The 17,250-nt window shown below is 45.2% G+C and overlaps 1 protein-coding gene across 1 annotated transcript in view; it reads left to right on the top strand.

Moving 5' to 3' along the window:
- Positions 1 to 17,250, top strand: part of LOC135210049 (uncharacterized) — a 73,385-nt gene that overhangs the window by 7,428 nt on the left and 48,707 nt on the right. The window contains exon 2 of the mRNA XM_064242840.1: positions 10,372 to 10,413. The gene's annotated coding sequence lies outside the window, so the exon portion shown is untranslated. The remainder of the gene's footprint in view (positions 1 to 10,371; positions 10,414 to 17,250) is intronic.

The following is a 17,250-nucleotide window of genomic DNA, read 5'->3' as shown; positions in this document are numbered from 1 at the left end:
ATTAAAAATTAGCAACAATAAAAAATGCGATATTTATAACTTCCGTATCCACGATATGTATACTTCTAGGGCTTTGTTCGCGGAAATCGTTATATTTCAGAGTGTCGGGAAGGATTAAAATTTCATTTCCCAGCAAAGTCTTTTTACACGCACTAAGACATTCGAGGGTGCATGCTTCTCGATTTTGCGTGCAAAGTGCGACTGCGGTTGTGGGAGAATTCTGTTGGGTCATTTGAACAATGTTACGATTTATGAGACAAATGTATAGTTCCTTTATATAGGTTATTATTTGATTATTTGTCTCTTTTCTGTTCAAACTGATTTTAATATGCTTGAAGGTTTATAGGATTTTCCTTTGATAAACACGCCTTATTTTGCAGGATGTAAGATAATATTTTGTATACCCCAATTACACTAGATACAAATCAATGTTTTTTATAACTATAGAGGTATCTGTAAGCGCTCGCTTATCCGGACTTCTCATTAGAGAAGTTCGAACAACAGACGGTGAGTCCGTAAATACAGGATATTACGTCTACTAAAGAAATAAACAAGATATTCTAATTTTTACGGCGCGTACAGTCGGGCTTTATCCACCACTACTTATAATAACTTACGTATTAAAAAAAAACGAAAACCTGCTCTGATTACTTTATACGGTCGTGTGTTTCATAGGAAAAATCCTTTTTAATTCAAAAAGATATCGGTATGTATGAACCAACACGCTTTTCCCCACTCTGCTAGAGTCGCTTATTGTGTGAATTTGCTTTGCTTTGAAACTCGGCAGATTTAACTGACCTTGACCGCTTGACTAGGTGACACAGTCACCGAGTTTGCTTGTTTGATTTCTGAACGGGCTACTGTTTCATTTCTTTTTGTAATAATTAGGATCCTTCTCTTTATTACCATCGGCAACGTATTGTGTGTTTTTAGCATTATGTTGCTGGTTACGTATAAAGCAATGAATGACGAACTATTAGGAACTGAGCGATTACTAATAAGACAAGTTATCACTACTGCATTCAATATTAACTGTTTGTACTTCATTCTTTGCTAAAATTTGAAATAGTGAGGGATCCTGTCAGCGCATTTAGCCTGATGAAAGTTTTTTACAGACATGTTATTCCTTGCAATCCAGCCATATTTTAAAGTTGAGTTGAGTCATTGAGGTTCGATATTTTATATAACTCAAAAAACTCAAAGGCTAAAACTGCGATCGGACTTTGCAAAGGAGCATTTATTGTCATGACCCGAAATAGTGTTACCTCTAATTTATATAGATTTGTACGGGTGTTCCACTTGTTTTTTTGTGTGTTTTCTAATCACTACGGTGCTTAACGACCCTATCCATGCATCTGTATAAATACAGACGTCCACTGCGTAAACGCATATTCACTGTTTAATATGATTTGTTACGTAAGGGATTAATAATCACCCAAAATGATAAAATTAACATAGTATATGATTATGATATTTCAGTAGAACATTCTGTAAACAGACACTCAATGATAAAAAAACTCGCAGTAGCGAAATCTCAATGATGTAGATAATCTCTGTAAAAAAGTAAGATTAAGAATGTCTCGTAACTTCAGCCACAGGAATAACGAAATTCGAACCTGCAAAGGAAACACTCTAAGTTACTCCAAATGAATAAAAAATTGTACTTAGCTTGCTTTGTGGGAAGTCACGGTGTTCCGATAATGACACACGGCCTTGGTCCTCCTTCTCTATTTAGCGGATGACCTGGTTTGGCTTCAGTTTCCCCCGTGCGCGTTGTTTCGATGATTCGAGCCCTTGAAAGATCCGATGCTGCAGACGCGTTCGGTTTGTTTCTTGGATAGCCGGAAACGCTCACTAACGATGTTTTCTTGAATGATTCTAATGAGAGACGAAGCTTGCGTTGTCGTAGAAAAAGACACGTCGGTTTTGTTTCTTGAAGTTATTCACTAAACGATGATACTAAGTTGCTTGACGAATCTTGTTGTTTTCTGAAGTCGCTCACTACGATGATACTAGGTTGCTTGAAGAATCTGCTGCTTTCGTCGTCGTTGACTTCATGATTTATTATTCTGTTTTTTCTTCGTAGGACGTTGTAGAGTTCTTCTGGTACGCTGGCCACCAATATTAGGGCTTGTGCCTTGTATGATAAGGCGCCCTATGAGGTAATGTTAGACTAGCGATAATCTATACGCTAAGTCGGTTGGTATTGCACTTCCATCTTCAATGGAGTGTCTGGGGTTTTGTAGATCACTTACGAAGTCGGTATTATCTTTACGGACGATGTGTTAAACTCATGGTTCGGTGAGGTTCTTGTAGAAAACACTAAGTATAAAAAAATTATATATTCTTCTGAAGTTTTAAACATGGTGAAGATCAGATATGATTGTACAAGTCTTCTAATAACGATAGCTTGATCGCTTCTGCCAATGATGATGGCTAATCCTATTCCTCTACATGATAAAGCTTAGGTAAAGAGGTACAGGTCTTCTAATGACGATAGCTCACTCTGTTCTGCTTGTCTACCATCTCTGTTACAAGTTATGAAGGAACAGACAGTAGTTCGAACATATGAACATACTATCAGATGACATAGTACATACGAACACACAATCAAATGAGACACGCTACAGATCACGTAGGCGGTAGTTGTCTCAAGCAGGGAGCTTGGACTAATGTTTATAAACAATTGAATGACTACAGGTGACGGCATGTTATCTTAGCCTACATACTTATTGTATACGTCATCTTTAGCGTCTCTAGTCTGATCACATTCCTGCAAGCAATCTGGTTGACCTCTTTAGTTTTAGACTTTTATATATATGGACTAACATTCCATATTTTTATTATGTAAACACTTACAACTACACTATTTCTGAGGTGCAACGCTTTATTCCCTTAATTGTTTACTTATTCATTATTTAGTTTAAATTTACTTTAAAATGTTCATTTAATTCATGTCTATTGTCCCTTTTTTGCAACTAAATTAACCTCGAAAAATTACAGAAATTTCTGAAGTACGAGCAGACGACGGCAAAAACTCATTGTTGCCAATCTAGTGGAGTGTAAGGACAACGCTTATCCATAATTTTCTCTGTATATAATTCATCATTCGCGTTGTTCTTACTTCCCTCTGAGAGAGCGTTCAGCGGGCTTTCCGCCAGTGTATAAAGCTTGTATAACCATATTTGTGTACTTTTATATTTTGTATTTTTATGTCTCTCAAGAAACACAATCGGGTCTCGCCGACCCACTTTTACTCTCTCTCGCGGGTCGGTAACCACATTTCCGTCCGCATGCTGTATATATTTATATTTCCCTTGACTGTAATAAAAATCAGTACACTTCTACCTGCCTCTTTGTTCACCTCTCACAACTGGTGACCTCCCGGTTTGGACAGCGACCCAAGCGGTTTTGGCTCAGCCATTAAGGGACTAACTACCGCCGCTCACCTTCAGAGATCTTCAACGAACTCACATGGCGCCTCAGTATAGATCTCTGAAAGCTCCTACCGTGGAAATAACCAACGCCTCTAACGGACTAAATACGGCATACCTGCCCAAGGTGTGTTCAAGCGTTTCCTCAAACGGTTTGGCCCGCCATTCACGACTCTGTCGACTGTTTCTGTGAGAGAGGACAATGGGCGCAGACAGTACCACGCGGGAAACCCAGGCCTCCCCCGCCCCAGCGACGGCCTCGGACACAGCGGCCGCTCAAGCTGTCAAATTGCCCCCCTTCACAACGGCTGACCCGACCGCCTGGTTCTTCCGAGCTGAAGGGCAATTCCGGATCGCGGGGCTCACGAACAAAGTACTGCAGGCTGACCTCATCGCAGCGGCTCTCCCGACAGAGGTGTTCGACCGAATATCTATGGCTGACCGGTCGAGCATGAACCGGACTTGTCACGCTCGACGAGATAAAAGAAAGGCTCGTGACAGCCTATTCCGCGCCCATCGCTGAAAAGGCCGCCTGCACCCTCGACCTAGTCGCGAACCCCATGCGCGCCGCTGACCCCCAAGATGCCTGGGACACTGTGATGGGCCTCGTCCGTCTGCCCGAAATAGGCCCCGACGGAAAAAAGAAAGAGATCTGCCTGAGCTGCGAAATATTCCTGCGGCAACTCGAGCCGGACGTCTGAAAACAGCTGACCGACGCGTACACCCTAGAGGACGACGAACTACTGGAGAAGGCAAAGAAACTGACGTTGTCGAACAATGCCGCGAAGCTCGCTGCCCCCCGATCCTCCGTATGCCTGGCCGCGCGAGAGGGAAGAAGACGACGACGACTAACGCAAGAGATCGGCGCCGTATCCCAAGGGAAGTCCTCCCACACGCAGCGAGGTGAAAACTCCTGGTGCCGCTTCCACCGGAGGTTCGGGAGATTCTCCAAGAGGTGCGAAAGCCCTTGCACCTTCCAGCAGTCAAAAAACGGCGACGGCAAACAAAACCAAGGCCGCCCGTGGCAACGACCTCATCGGAACCACAAACCGTAGGGTTCTAGTCCGCGACACGATCTCCGGCCGGAGGTTGTTGGTGGACACGGGGGCGATGCACTCGATATTCCCGACGTCAGGAAAAGACCGTAGCCGCGAGCCCGACAAACAACCGCCCTCGTCGCCGCAAACGGGACCCCCATCCATTCCTATGGCACGAAGTCCCTCGAGATATCCATCTTGGGCGAAACTACGTCTGGGAATTCACCATCGCGGACGTCAGGATCCCGCTACTAGGGGCAGATTTCCTGGTGCAGAACGGCCTCCTGGTGGACGTGGGCCGCAAACGCCTCCTCGACACGGGGACATGCCTTTCCCTACCACTGGCGGCAGGCCCAGGCGGGCGCCCCTACAATTTGTACCATCGCCCCCCAACAAGTACGGCAAACCTCCTGCAGGAATTCCCCGAAGTCTTCAAGGCCGGAACTTCGTCAGGCGGCAGGGACGCCGCCCAAGCACGGAATATTCCACCACATAACCACCACGGGCCCTCCGACACACGCGAAGTTCCGACGACTCCCTCCAGGCGCCTCCAGGAGGCGAAGCAGGCGTTCTCGGAGATGGAACGAATGGGCATCTGCAAGAAAGCGTCGAGCCCTTGGGCGTCGCCCCTGCACATGGTACAGAAACCTGACGGCACCTGGAGGCCCTGCGGAGACTACAGGAGACTCAACCTCGCTACAATCCCCGACCAATACCCCTTGCCAAACATGCAGGATTTGACAGGGGCCCTCCATGGGGCGAAAGTCTTCACAAAAATGGACCTCTTAAAATTCTATTTCCAGGTTCCAGTGCACCCCGAGGATGTCCCCAAGACTGCCATCATCACGCCTTTAGGCTCCTTCGTCTTCCATTACTCAACCTTCGGCCTGAGGAACGCAGGGGCCACCTTCCAGCGCCTGATGGACAGCATCCTGGGGGACCTGCCCTTCTGCGTCTGCTACGTCGACGATATCTTAATTTTTTCCAGGTCCTTGGAGGGAGCACCTACATCATGTTGAGCGTCCTGAAGCGCCTGCAGGAAAACGGGCTGGTCGTCCGTTTCGACAAATGCACCTTCGGCGCCGAGAAGGTGGACTTCTTCGGGCACGAGATCTCCGCGGCAGGCGTGCGCCCCATGGCCTCGAAGGGTAGGCGCGGTGCAGAAGTTCCCAACACCAACTACGGTCAAGTCCCTGCAGGAGTTCATCGGAATGGTCAACTACTACCGCCGGTTTCATCCCCGATGCCGCCCGCACCATGTCTCCTTTAACACAGGTCTGAAGGGGAAACCAAGGCCCTAACGTGGGAGGCCGAAACAAGAGAAGGCTTTCAACGAGACGAAGAGGGCCCTCGCCAGAGCTGCGATTATGCCACCAAGACCCTACTGCACCCTTTACGCCTCACCACCGACGCCAGCAACATCGCCTGTGGGGCTGTCCTCGAGCAGATGGTCCAGGGCGAGCCCCAGCCACTTGCCTTCTACAGCAAAAAACTGTCAGCCGCCGAGACGAGGTACAGCACATTCGACCGCGAACTCCTGGCGGTGTACCAAGCAGTGCGCCATTTCCGCTACCTCCTCGAGGGCTCCCCCTTCACGATCAGGACAGACCACCTACCTTTGGTACACGCCTTCACCAAGGCGGGCGACGCTTTGGTCAGCGAGACAGCAGAGGCAACCTGGCAGCCATCGCGGAGTTCGGTTGCACCATCCAGTATGTGCCCTGGCGAGAAGAACCCCGTGGCAGACGCCCTATCGAGGATGGAAATCAACGCCGTGCATCTCGGGGTCTACTACGAAGACCTCGCCCGGGAACAGGCCGCCGACCCGGAGACCGCCGCATACCGCACAGCTATCACCGCCCTCAAGTGGGAAGACGTGCCCTTCGGACCCGCAGGCACAACGCTCCTCTGCGACATCAGCACGGGCCGCCCGCGCCCGCTTATCCCAGCCTCCCGAAGGAAAGCCATGTTCGACGTCATACACGGACTCTCGCACCCCTCGGGCCAGACGACGATGTGCCTCCTGACGGAGAAGTTCGTCTGGCATGGAATTCGGAAGGACTCCCTCGAGTGGGCCAGGACCTGCGTGCCTTGCCAAACTAGCAAAATCAGTCAGCACACAGAATCAGGCATGGGGGGAATTCCCGCAGCCGAAACGAAGATTCGGCCACATCCACATAGACGTCGTGGGCCCCCTGCCCCCGTCGGAAGGCGCCAGATACCTCCTGACGGTAATCGATCACTCCACCAGATGGCCCGAGGCAACACCGATGTCGGAGGCAACCACGAAAGCATGCGCCGAAGCCCTCCTCGCCAGCTGGGTCAGTCGATTCGGAGTGCCAGACGAAATCACGACAGACCGCGGACCAGTTTTCCTGTCGGAGTTGTGGACTGCCCTGGCCTGCCTAATGGGGACGTCGCTACACGCCACCACCGCCTACAACCCAGCAGCTAACGGCATGGTGGAGAGAGTCCACCGTTCGATCAAGGCTTCCCTGATGGCGCGCTGCACCGACGAAAATTGGAAGAGCCAACTACCGTGGGTTCCTCCTCGGTCTCAAGGACTGCCCCGCGGGCGAACGGCGAGGCATCACCCGCGGAGAAGGTAGGTACGGGGAGCCATTAACAGTCCCTGGGCGAGTTCTTCCCGACCAATGCCGATGATGCTGACGTCTCCATTGCCAGGCTTCGGGAATCCGCCGGGAAGTTCACGCCCTGCGTCAAAACCTTCTCTGACAGAACCAAACGTTTCCTCCCGAAGGCCCTATCATCGTGCAAGCACGTTCTTCGTCGGACGGACGACGCCGCCCGCCCTCCTAACGAGACCCTACCGTGGTCCCTTCCAGCGTCCTACGATGCACTGACAAGGCATATCTCTTATCCATCAACGGTCGCGACGACTGGGTCACAATCGATCGTCTGAAACCAGCCTTCATCATGACGAGGACCTCGCAGATGTGGATTCCACAGGGCGCCTCAATCTTCCTCAGAAAGAAGTGACTCCTTCGATTGCCAAACCTCCCGGCCGTAGCCGCGGCCGCCCTCGGAAGACGGTCGAACCCCCCGAGGATCACCTCAGGGGAGGCATCCCGTCCCCGGAAACTCCCGAGGATCTACCACAGCAACTGATATCGCGCACCCGAGGGCGCCTCCGCCGCCCAGCTCGCTTCCGCGAGTGACAACCCGAAGTACAAAGAAGGTCAGCCAACAATTATGCCTAATTATTGTCTTAGGGGGGGGGGGAGTATTTGTAAGGACAATGCTTATCCATAATTTTTCTCTGTATATAATTCATCATTTGCGTTGTTCTTACTTCTCTCCGAGAGAGCGTTCAGCGGGTTTCTTTCCACCAGTGTATAAAGCTTGTAATAACCATATTTTTTGTGTACTTTTATATTTTGTATTTTATGTCTCTCAAGAAACACAAATCAGGTCTCGCTGACCCACTTTTACTCTCTCTCGCGGGTCGGTAACCACATTTCCGTCCGCATGCTGTATATTTATATTTCCCTTAACTGTAATAAAAATCAGTACACTTCTACCTGCCTCTTTGTCCACCTCTCACAGGAGCTTCACACATACGCTGATGCATTTACAAACTGTTTCCATGAATTCTAGTTGTCATAGTAATGCAGTAATGATTGTATTGCTGTAATATGTATATACACTACAAATAGATATGCTAATTTCACTTATTTCCCCGGTTTTGTGTAAGTTTTATACCCAGTTTGGAGGGTAAACACATACCAATTGAAGAGTGCAAAACGCCGCAAAGAATGGCGTAGTCCCCTTGAATAAGTACGAATAAGTGCTTGTTAGAGGTCGGGGTTACGATTGTTGTGATGAAAAGTACCCCAGCGTCTATGGGTACAAGTGGTGTGCGGATTTAGCACAGGAAATGGGAAGTTTGTTTTACGCAAGCGACTCTGCAAACATCGAGATGGCGTCAATCTTCTAAATATTTGGAGTTGTAAGTAAAAACTTCGAAAGCGTTTTGGGGATGTGGGCACTGCGTTGGCCACCCTTTTCATTACCCTCTGTTTAAATCTTAAAATATGGCCTTAGTTTCTAACTTTGGAGAAAATACTTACTTCGAAAGGAAAGTAGAGGTCTTGAGCTCCTGTTATCACCACCAACAACTCATGACTGATGACCATCTCCGGTGTCAGGATGTGTTATAGTACTTTTTTGGAGGGTGGCCAAAACCTCTGTAGTCGGTGGGTTGGCCAGTCCACTCGGTTGTTTAACCTATAGACGCATCCTAGGATACTAAGCCTAAATAAGCCTATTTGATACCGTAATTAGTGTACTTGAGAAAAAATTTACCACAGGCTATTTTACTATGTATTTTTAGACTACATATATTATTCTGTTTTATGTTTTACAATTCTTGTCAATAGAAACCAGTTATACTTGTGTTAACCCACCTCCACGTAGGGCTGATAGTTTTTCTTTTGATGACCTTGGGGCAAACAAGTAAATTGCACCAATAAGAAGGGTAAAAAATAAATCATGTGAGAAGTTGACAAATATGTAGTTCATGTATTTAAAAAATAACAATCAATAAATAAATCAAAGCATAAAGATTTGGCAAGGACAATTCAGGGATCATCCTAACTTAACCTGACTTGGAGTACCATAAATTATAGTTTATTTCAGACCTATGAATCAGAAAATTGTGGAAATATTGTTTACCTGTGGAATTTACTTAGTATGTAGTTTTTTAACTATTCTGGTATTTTTTTCATGGATATCCATATGCTTTTAGTTAGGTATAATTCAAAGAACACTTGATTATCTCTTATAATTTCAGTGAAAAAAAAAGCATTGAAAAATCATGAAAATTCATCTTGATTTCTATTTCAGTTAGCTAACGTATGGCACCTGTGTCTTAACTTGATGGGTAAAGTTCTTCGCCCATTAAGGTAAAACATAGGTGCCAGAGGTTAGGCTAACTGAAATACAAGTTGAGATGTATTTTCATGATTTTTCCATTTTTTATTTTTCCCCACTGAAATTGTACATATAATCAAAAGTTCTTTGCATTATTCTAAACTAAAAACCTAGCCTGACCAAGATCAAAATAAATTGTACATAGAAATACAGTATACGAGTGTAGCCATCCTAAAATAAGTGGTTTTCTTATCTGAATCCCTTGAAGTACTATGCTGAGGTTAAGAATCTGTAGTTTCATTGGCTAATTAGAGATTCCTCCTCATGCTGCATTTCAAGTGATAGCTTGATATTGACACCAAGGTGAGGTATATAGGATAGGACTACTTTGTCTGCATTCATTAGAAATTTTAAGTAGCAAAAACTGATAAAGATATTTTGCAAAGAATCCTGGCCTTTTAAGTTACTCCTGTATATGCCATCATGAATTTCATATTTAGCCTATCAATATTGTACTGTACGTATATGTATAATTTATTTAATCATTTGAAGTCTCCCCCATACAGTCATGTACAACTCCTTGTCACAGTTCCTCTCAGATTGTGTATTGTCTTTCCTTATTCATGCATATTCTTGGTTTCTTTAGTTGCATGACAGGGAAAATGTTTGTTTTTGACATTAATTTTCAAACAATTTTAAGATATTTTTTATGAGCTGGATTTTTTTATTGTTATCAAACAAGGTTTACTAGTTTCTTGTCTTATAATAATATTAATAATAACAGCCTTTATATGTTATTACATGATAATGACTCAGTTGTATGTTAGCACTCCCTCTATTGTTTTATATTTACTTTTTATAAAATATTGAATTATAAAGTTTTAGGTAAGGGTACTGTAGCATTTATTGGTGTTTGTTTTTTGAAACAACAATTTACATATAATTTAGTTAATTGCTTATATTGATAACTAATTGTTTATATTTTATATTCCACGTCACTTACCAAGATAGGTTCCAAGATGCGTCCTGAGATGTCGTTACATATTAAGGTAATGTGTGAATTTTGAGCAGTTATTTTTCTTGCATGCAGCTCTTGTTAGAATCCAATTGCATAATCATTTAGAGTAAACCAACTGTTACAATTTACTTCCAATAGGATTTGCTTGCAGTGGGATTGTTTTGTGTGGTTTTATATATAATATATATATTATATATATATATATAATATATATATATATATATATATATATATATATATATTATATATATATTATATATATATTATATATACATATTATATATATATATATATATATATATTATATATATATATATATATATATATATATATATATATATATATATATATATATATATATATATATATATATACATATATATATGTATTATATACATATATATATATATATATAATAGCATATATATACATATACGTATATATTTTTATTTTTATGCATGACACTTACCTGGCAGTATATATATAGCTTATCCTCTTGACGCACTGGCAGAATTTCAAAACTCGCGGCAAACCGCTAGTACACTGGTAGTTCAGGTGATGGCCACCCCGTTCCCGTGGCGCTGGTACTTGGAACTATTCCCGTTTTCCTCAGATTTTCTCTGCCAGCCGAACCGGCAACATCGTTGTTGGTTCTCTGTTAGAATTTCCTGCTCGTTGACTGACTTTTTGGATATTGGTATCGTATTCACGAAGTTAGCGTGGCAATCGCATTTTGTTTGGATTTTGATTTAGTATATCTGATTCAGGAAGTATGTTTAGAGTTTGTGTGAAAGAAGGGTGTAAGGTGAGACTGGCGAAATAAATCATCAGTAGATCCACATACTATTGTAAGAAGTGTCGGGAGTTTGTATGTACGTGGGACAATAGGTGCAATGAATGTCAGTGTCTGAATGAGAAAGAGTGGAAGGCTCTTATGAAGTATGTTGAGAGATTAGAAAAAGATCGGGTTAGAAGATCTGTCTCTAGGAGTGAGAGATCGGATCTTCGAGTAAGCCTTTGAATGAATCTTTGCATGTGTCTTCTCCAGCTCATTCACATGTAGACGTAGCACCTTCCCCTCAGGTTTCTCCTGCGCCCGTTGCTGTATCTGAGGATACTACTGATCCACAAATCGTGAAAGTGTTCGCTGCCCTTGCGTCCATGGGAGATCAAATTAAACGATTAACAGACAAAGTGGAAGTGTTCGTGACAGTGTTGTGGAGGGGGCGCCTGATCGTCCCTCTCGTGCTCCTAGACGAGACCTCTGTCAAGCTCCCAGACCCAAGGGAGAAGGCATGTCGACAGTCGAAGGGAGGCGAGAGGGGTTTACTCGCGATCAGTCGTCCCTTCAGGCAGTCCTGTTGCTTCCCAGGCGGCAGCAGTACGCCATGGAAAAGGCGATACTGGGAAGTGCCGTTATTCTTCGGATAGTTCGGCGTCAGGAAGGAGTAGGCGTTTCGCGGAAGTATCGCGTCCTCTCAAGAGGTCATACTTTCCGTCCTCATCACAGGATGAAAGGGCTGTTTGACCAAGAAAGGGTGGAGTAGCCCTGAGATTTTTTTTTCATCGGAGGAGGATGAAGAAATTATCCCTATCAAAAGGAAGAGGATTTCTCGTCAGTTGGAAGTTACTAGCGGTGCGGTGAGAGGTGTTTTCTCCTCTTAGAGGACTCCTCTGCGTAGACCGCAGGTTCGCTCGCCTCTCGTGTTAGCCCGGTGCGTCCTCGATCTCCTCATCACAGGAGTCTCGTAAGGAAGCGGAGACGAAGGAAGTTCTGCGGGACATGCAGGAGAGATTAGCAGTGATTGTACAATCATGGGAGAAGCCCGAACAACCTTCGGTTAGACGTAAGGACTCGTCTCTCCCGGTTAAGTCCTCCAAGAGGACGCAGGACGTGCAACACAAGCCAGGACGCAGTGCATCCCTTAAGAAGGACGAAGCAGTGCAGGACGCAGGACGCAAGAGGAAGAGTGATGGACGCATGGTGGACGCATACGTTCAGGAGGAACGCGGCGGCAGCAAGTCGAAACTTTTTTCTCGACAAGGAAGAGAGGAGTTTTACAAGGAGACAGCGCCGCATTCGCTCTCTAAGCAGGCTCTGCATAAGGAGTCCCCCGCTTTGGAGAGTCATCAGGATCTTGGTTTTCAAGATATTTCTTCGCAGGAGGAAGAATTTGTGGAGAGTGCGGAAGAGGACAAGAATGTGGAAGCTCCTTCTTCGGACTACAAGAGACTAACAGAGTGCCTTCTTTCTTTGTTTGAAGGAGATTTTCAACCTTCAGGCCCGCCATCGCCTTTGTCTCAATTTTCGAAGACGAAGACAGCCAAGAAAAATCGTCTTTTTTTTAAAATGACTTTGTTTATTTCGGCCAAGAAAGCCCTTCAACGCGTAAATGAGTGGTTGAAGGAGAAGAGAGAGTCGGGGAAGACTTCTTTTGCCTTTCCTCCGGCCAAGTTGGCTTCTAAGTCTGGTGTTTGGTATTGGCTACGGGGGGAAAGAAAGTCTTGGCCTGGGAGTTCCTGCCTCCTCCCAGGGAGACTTTTCCAAACATAGTGGACAGCTCCCGTAGACATGCTTTACATTCAGCCAAAGTGTGGTGGACTTCGTCAGAGTTCGACCATTTACTCAAAGGTATCTATCGGACTTTTGAGGTGTAAATTTTCTTGACTGGTCGTTGGGGGCCCTGGCTCGGACTTCGGAGATGGAAGATTCGTCAGATCCGAGTTGCCGAGAAGTATCATGTCCTGTATGGATAAAGCCTTGAGAGATGGAGCTAATGAATTGGCTTCACTTTTTACAGCAGGCGTTTTGAAGAAAAAGACATCTTTTGTGCTCGTTCGCTGCTAAAGGAGTCTCGAACGCGCAAAGTCGGAGTTGATGTTCGCTCCGCTTTCAGGACAGCTCTTCCCTCAGGATATCATTAAGGACATCTCGCTCTCCCTCACTCAGAAGGCTACTCAGGATCTTCTTACGTCTTCTGTAAGGAAGTATTTACCTTCTAATGTAATGAAGAAGACCCCGAAGGATACAAAGACATCACAGCAGCCCTTTCAGGGTAGGACTTTTTCCCAGACCAGCATTTAGAGGGAAAAAGAGTTCCAGCCAGAAGAGGTTCGAAAAACCTCAACCAAGCAATGAGTCAGAAGTCCTCCAGACTTGTGTGGGGGCCAGACTTTTAGACTTCTGGGAAGTCTGGCAAAGCAAAGGAGCGGATCCTTGGTCTGTAAAGGTAGCGAAGGAAGGATACAATAAGATTCCCTTTCTCAAGAAACCACCTCTCGCTACAGCTCCGAGAGCCCTAGGGGCTCATTACATCGATTTAGAGAAGAGAGAGGCTCTTTGGCATCAAGTTGTCAGCATGTTAGAAAAAGGGGGCCATAGAACCGGTTCTGGATCACGAATCCCAGGTTTTTGTTTTTACAACCGTCTATTTCTAGTACCGAAGTCATCAGGAGGTTGGAGGCCAGTACTGGATGTAAGTCAGCTAAACTTGTTCGTAGAAAAGACCAAGTTTACGATGGAGACGAACGATTCAGTACTGGCAGCGGTACGACCAGGGGACTGGATGGTAACGCTGGACCTTCAGGATGCGTACTTTCATATTCCGATTCACCAGGTCCAGGAAATATTTGAGATTCGTGATCCAGGACAGGATTTATCAATTCAAAGCCCTTTGCTTCGGTCTGTGGCACGGCTCTCAAATTTTTACAAGAATGATGTCGAATGTGGCGAAGTGGCTTCATTTGTTAGGAGTCAGAGTCTCTCCTCTACCTCGACGATTGGCTCATAAGAGCACAATCAAAACAGCAATGTTTGGAGGACACGAACATCACATTGGAGTTAACTCAGCAACTGGGTCTGATGGTAAACCTGAAAAAGTCACGGTTGATCCCCTCTCAGGAGCTAGTTTATTTGGGGATTCTGATATCCTCAGTGACTTTTCGGGCTTTTCCGTCACCCGAAAGGCAGACCATGTGCCTGCGGAAAGTGCAAGAATTCCTATTGAAAGACCAATGCTCGGCGAGAGAGTGGATGAGCCTGCTGGGGACACTCTCTTCGTTAGAGCGGTTCATTTCACTAGGGAGACTTCACATGAGGCCCTACAGTCTTTCTGAACGAAGTCTGGCCAAGAAGATCGCAAACCAGATTCCTTCTGGTTTCCAATTCCTTCAAAGATAAAGGAGGAATTAAAGTGGTGGCTAGTTCCGGGGAGGTTGTCAGAGGGTACGTCACTCCAGCAGAGGAACCCAGACCGGATATTATTTTCCGACGCGTCAGACGCAGGCTGGGGGAGCGACGCTGGCCCTCGGGAGGAGTCAGGCCTTTGGAACAAAGAAGAAAAGGCATGGCACATAAACAGGAAGGAACTGATGGCGATCTTCTTGGCTCTGAAAGCGTTCAGACCGTGGATCAGCGGCAAAGTGGTGCAGATCAACGCGGACAATACCACAGCTCTGGCATATATACGAAACAAGGAGGAACCCATTCGTTGTCCCTTTGCAACTTGGCGAAGGAGATTCTTCTGTGGTCGCAGAGAGAAAACGTCACCCTGCTCACCAGGTTCATTCAAGGAGAGAAGAACGTCAGAGCGGATCTGTTGAGCAGGGACGGACAAGTGCTTTCCACGGAGTGGATGTTGCATCTTCAAGTATGCCAGAGACTGTGGAAGCTCTGGGGCACACCAGTAGTGGATCTTTTCGCTACCGCAGCGACGAAGAGGTTACCGAACTATTGTTCTCCAATCCCGGACCCTCTTGCAGTCGCAGTCGATGCCTTCCTACTAGATTGGACGGGTCTAGATGCGTACGCTTTTCCCCCGTTCAAGATTTTAGGAAGGGTAATGAAAAAATTCAGAGAAAGTCGAGGAACAAGGCTGACTCTGATAGCCCCATACTGGCCGGCCCAAACGTGGTTCACAGAGTACTGGAATGGACAGTGGATTGCTCCGAGAAGTCTACCCACGAGAGTAGATCTTCTCAACAACCCCACTTCGACAGGTTCCACAAGAACACCCTCGCTCTGGGTCTGACTGCGTTCAGACTATCGAAAGACTTGTCAGAGCGAGGGGGTTTTCTAGAGAAGCAGCGAAGGCAGTTGCAAGAGCACGAAGGCCATCAACTATCAAAGTGTACCAGTCGAAGTGGGAGAACTTCCGTAATGGTGTAAGAATCGGAAGATTTCTTCATCCAGTACCTCTGTGACACAAATTGCAGATTTCCTTCTATACCTGAAGAAGGAACTGGGTTTGGCTAATCAGACAATTAAAGGTTATAAGTGTATGTTTTCTGCAGTGTTTAGACACAGAGGTTTAGATCTGTCCAACGACGCAGATCTTAGAGATCTTCTCAGATCTTTTAATACAAAGAAGGATCGACTTTGCAGAACTCCTTCTTGGAATTTGGATGTCGTTCTCAAGTTCTTGGAGACGGATAGGTTTGAACCTATGGGCAGTTCGTCTTTGCGAGAGCTAACGAAGAAGACTATTTTCTTAGTAGCCTTAGCTACAGCTAAAAAGGATTAGCGAGCTGCAAGCTATTGACAAGCAAGTAGGTTGGAAGCACAACAAAGCAGTTTGTTCTTTTCAACAGGAGTTCTTAGCAAAGAATGAGAATCCTTCGCATCCGTGGCCAAGATCATTTGAGATGAAGGACTGGCGGATCTAGTAGGTCAAGAACAAGAAAGGGTTCTTTGCCCAGTAAGAGCCTTACGGTTTTACGTAGAAAGAACAAGAAGCATTAGGGGGACTTCATGTTTTCTCTGTGGTGCCTCTGTTAAAGATCCTACTAGACCTATGTCTAAAAAAAACGCGATGGCTTTCTTTGTAAGAGAAGTCATTAAAGAAGCTCATTTACTTTGTCAGGAAGAATGCTTCGGCTTGATTAAGGTTAAAGCTCATGAGGTGAGAGCAGTAGCTACGTCCTTAGCATTCAGGAAAAATTTAGCCCTCAAGGACATTATAGATTCGACGTTTTGGAGGACAAACTCTGTGTTGCCTCTCATTACCTTGTTAGAGACGTGAAGACAACTTTTGATAATTGTCAAACGTTAGGCCCGTATGTATCCTCAGGTACAGTACTGGGCAAAGGAGTTTCCACCCCATAACCTAATAACATGCTAGGTTTTTATTTTAATTAGGTTATAGTGGTTTTTATGGTTGTCTGAGAAGGTTAATACCAGCTCAGTTTTTGGTGTAGTGTTTATTATTGTAGTGTGTGTGGTTCAGGTGACTAACTTTCCTAGCATGAATGCCCGTGGTAAATGAGGGCTAGGGTTCTCTGTCAGCAGATTGGTCATGTCCAGTTGTCAGACCCTTGTTGTTAGTTCTTTCTCAACAAACAGGTCACAGTCCTAGTTGAGAGCTACTAATGGTTTAGCAGGCTAAGAGGCAGGACCTACGAAGTCAGCTACCTTAGCAGGTAAGGAACTTAATAAATAATTTTTAAAAATTTAGTTAATTTTTGAATTATGACGATGTTGCTGTCTGTGACCCACCTCCAAATGTGTCAATCAGCTATATATATACCTGCCAGGTTAAGTGTCATGCATAAAAATGATATTGTTATATACAAATAAAGTTTTTATGCATACTTACTGGCAGGTATATATAATTAAATTCCCACCCTCCTCCCCTCAGGAGGAGGGTTTCAGAGAAAAATCTGAGGAAAACGGGAATAGTTCCAAGTACCGAGCGCCACGGGAACGGGGTGGCCATCACCTGAACTACCAGTGTACTAGCGGTTGCCGCGAGTTTTGAAATTCTGCCAGTGCGTCAAGAGGATAAGCTATATATATACCTGCTAGGTAAGTATGCATAAAACTTTATTGTATCATAACAATATCATATTTATATATATATATATATATATA

Source organism: Macrobrachium nipponense, chromosome 39 (assembly GCF_015104395.2).
Source record: "Macrobrachium nipponense isolate FS-2020 chromosome 39, ASM1510439v2, whole genome shotgun sequence".
NCBI classification, from domain to species: Eukaryota; Metazoa; Arthropoda; class Malacostraca; order Decapoda; family Palaemonidae; genus Macrobrachium; species Macrobrachium nipponense.
This window is presented reverse-complemented; position numbering and strand designations above follow the sequence as displayed.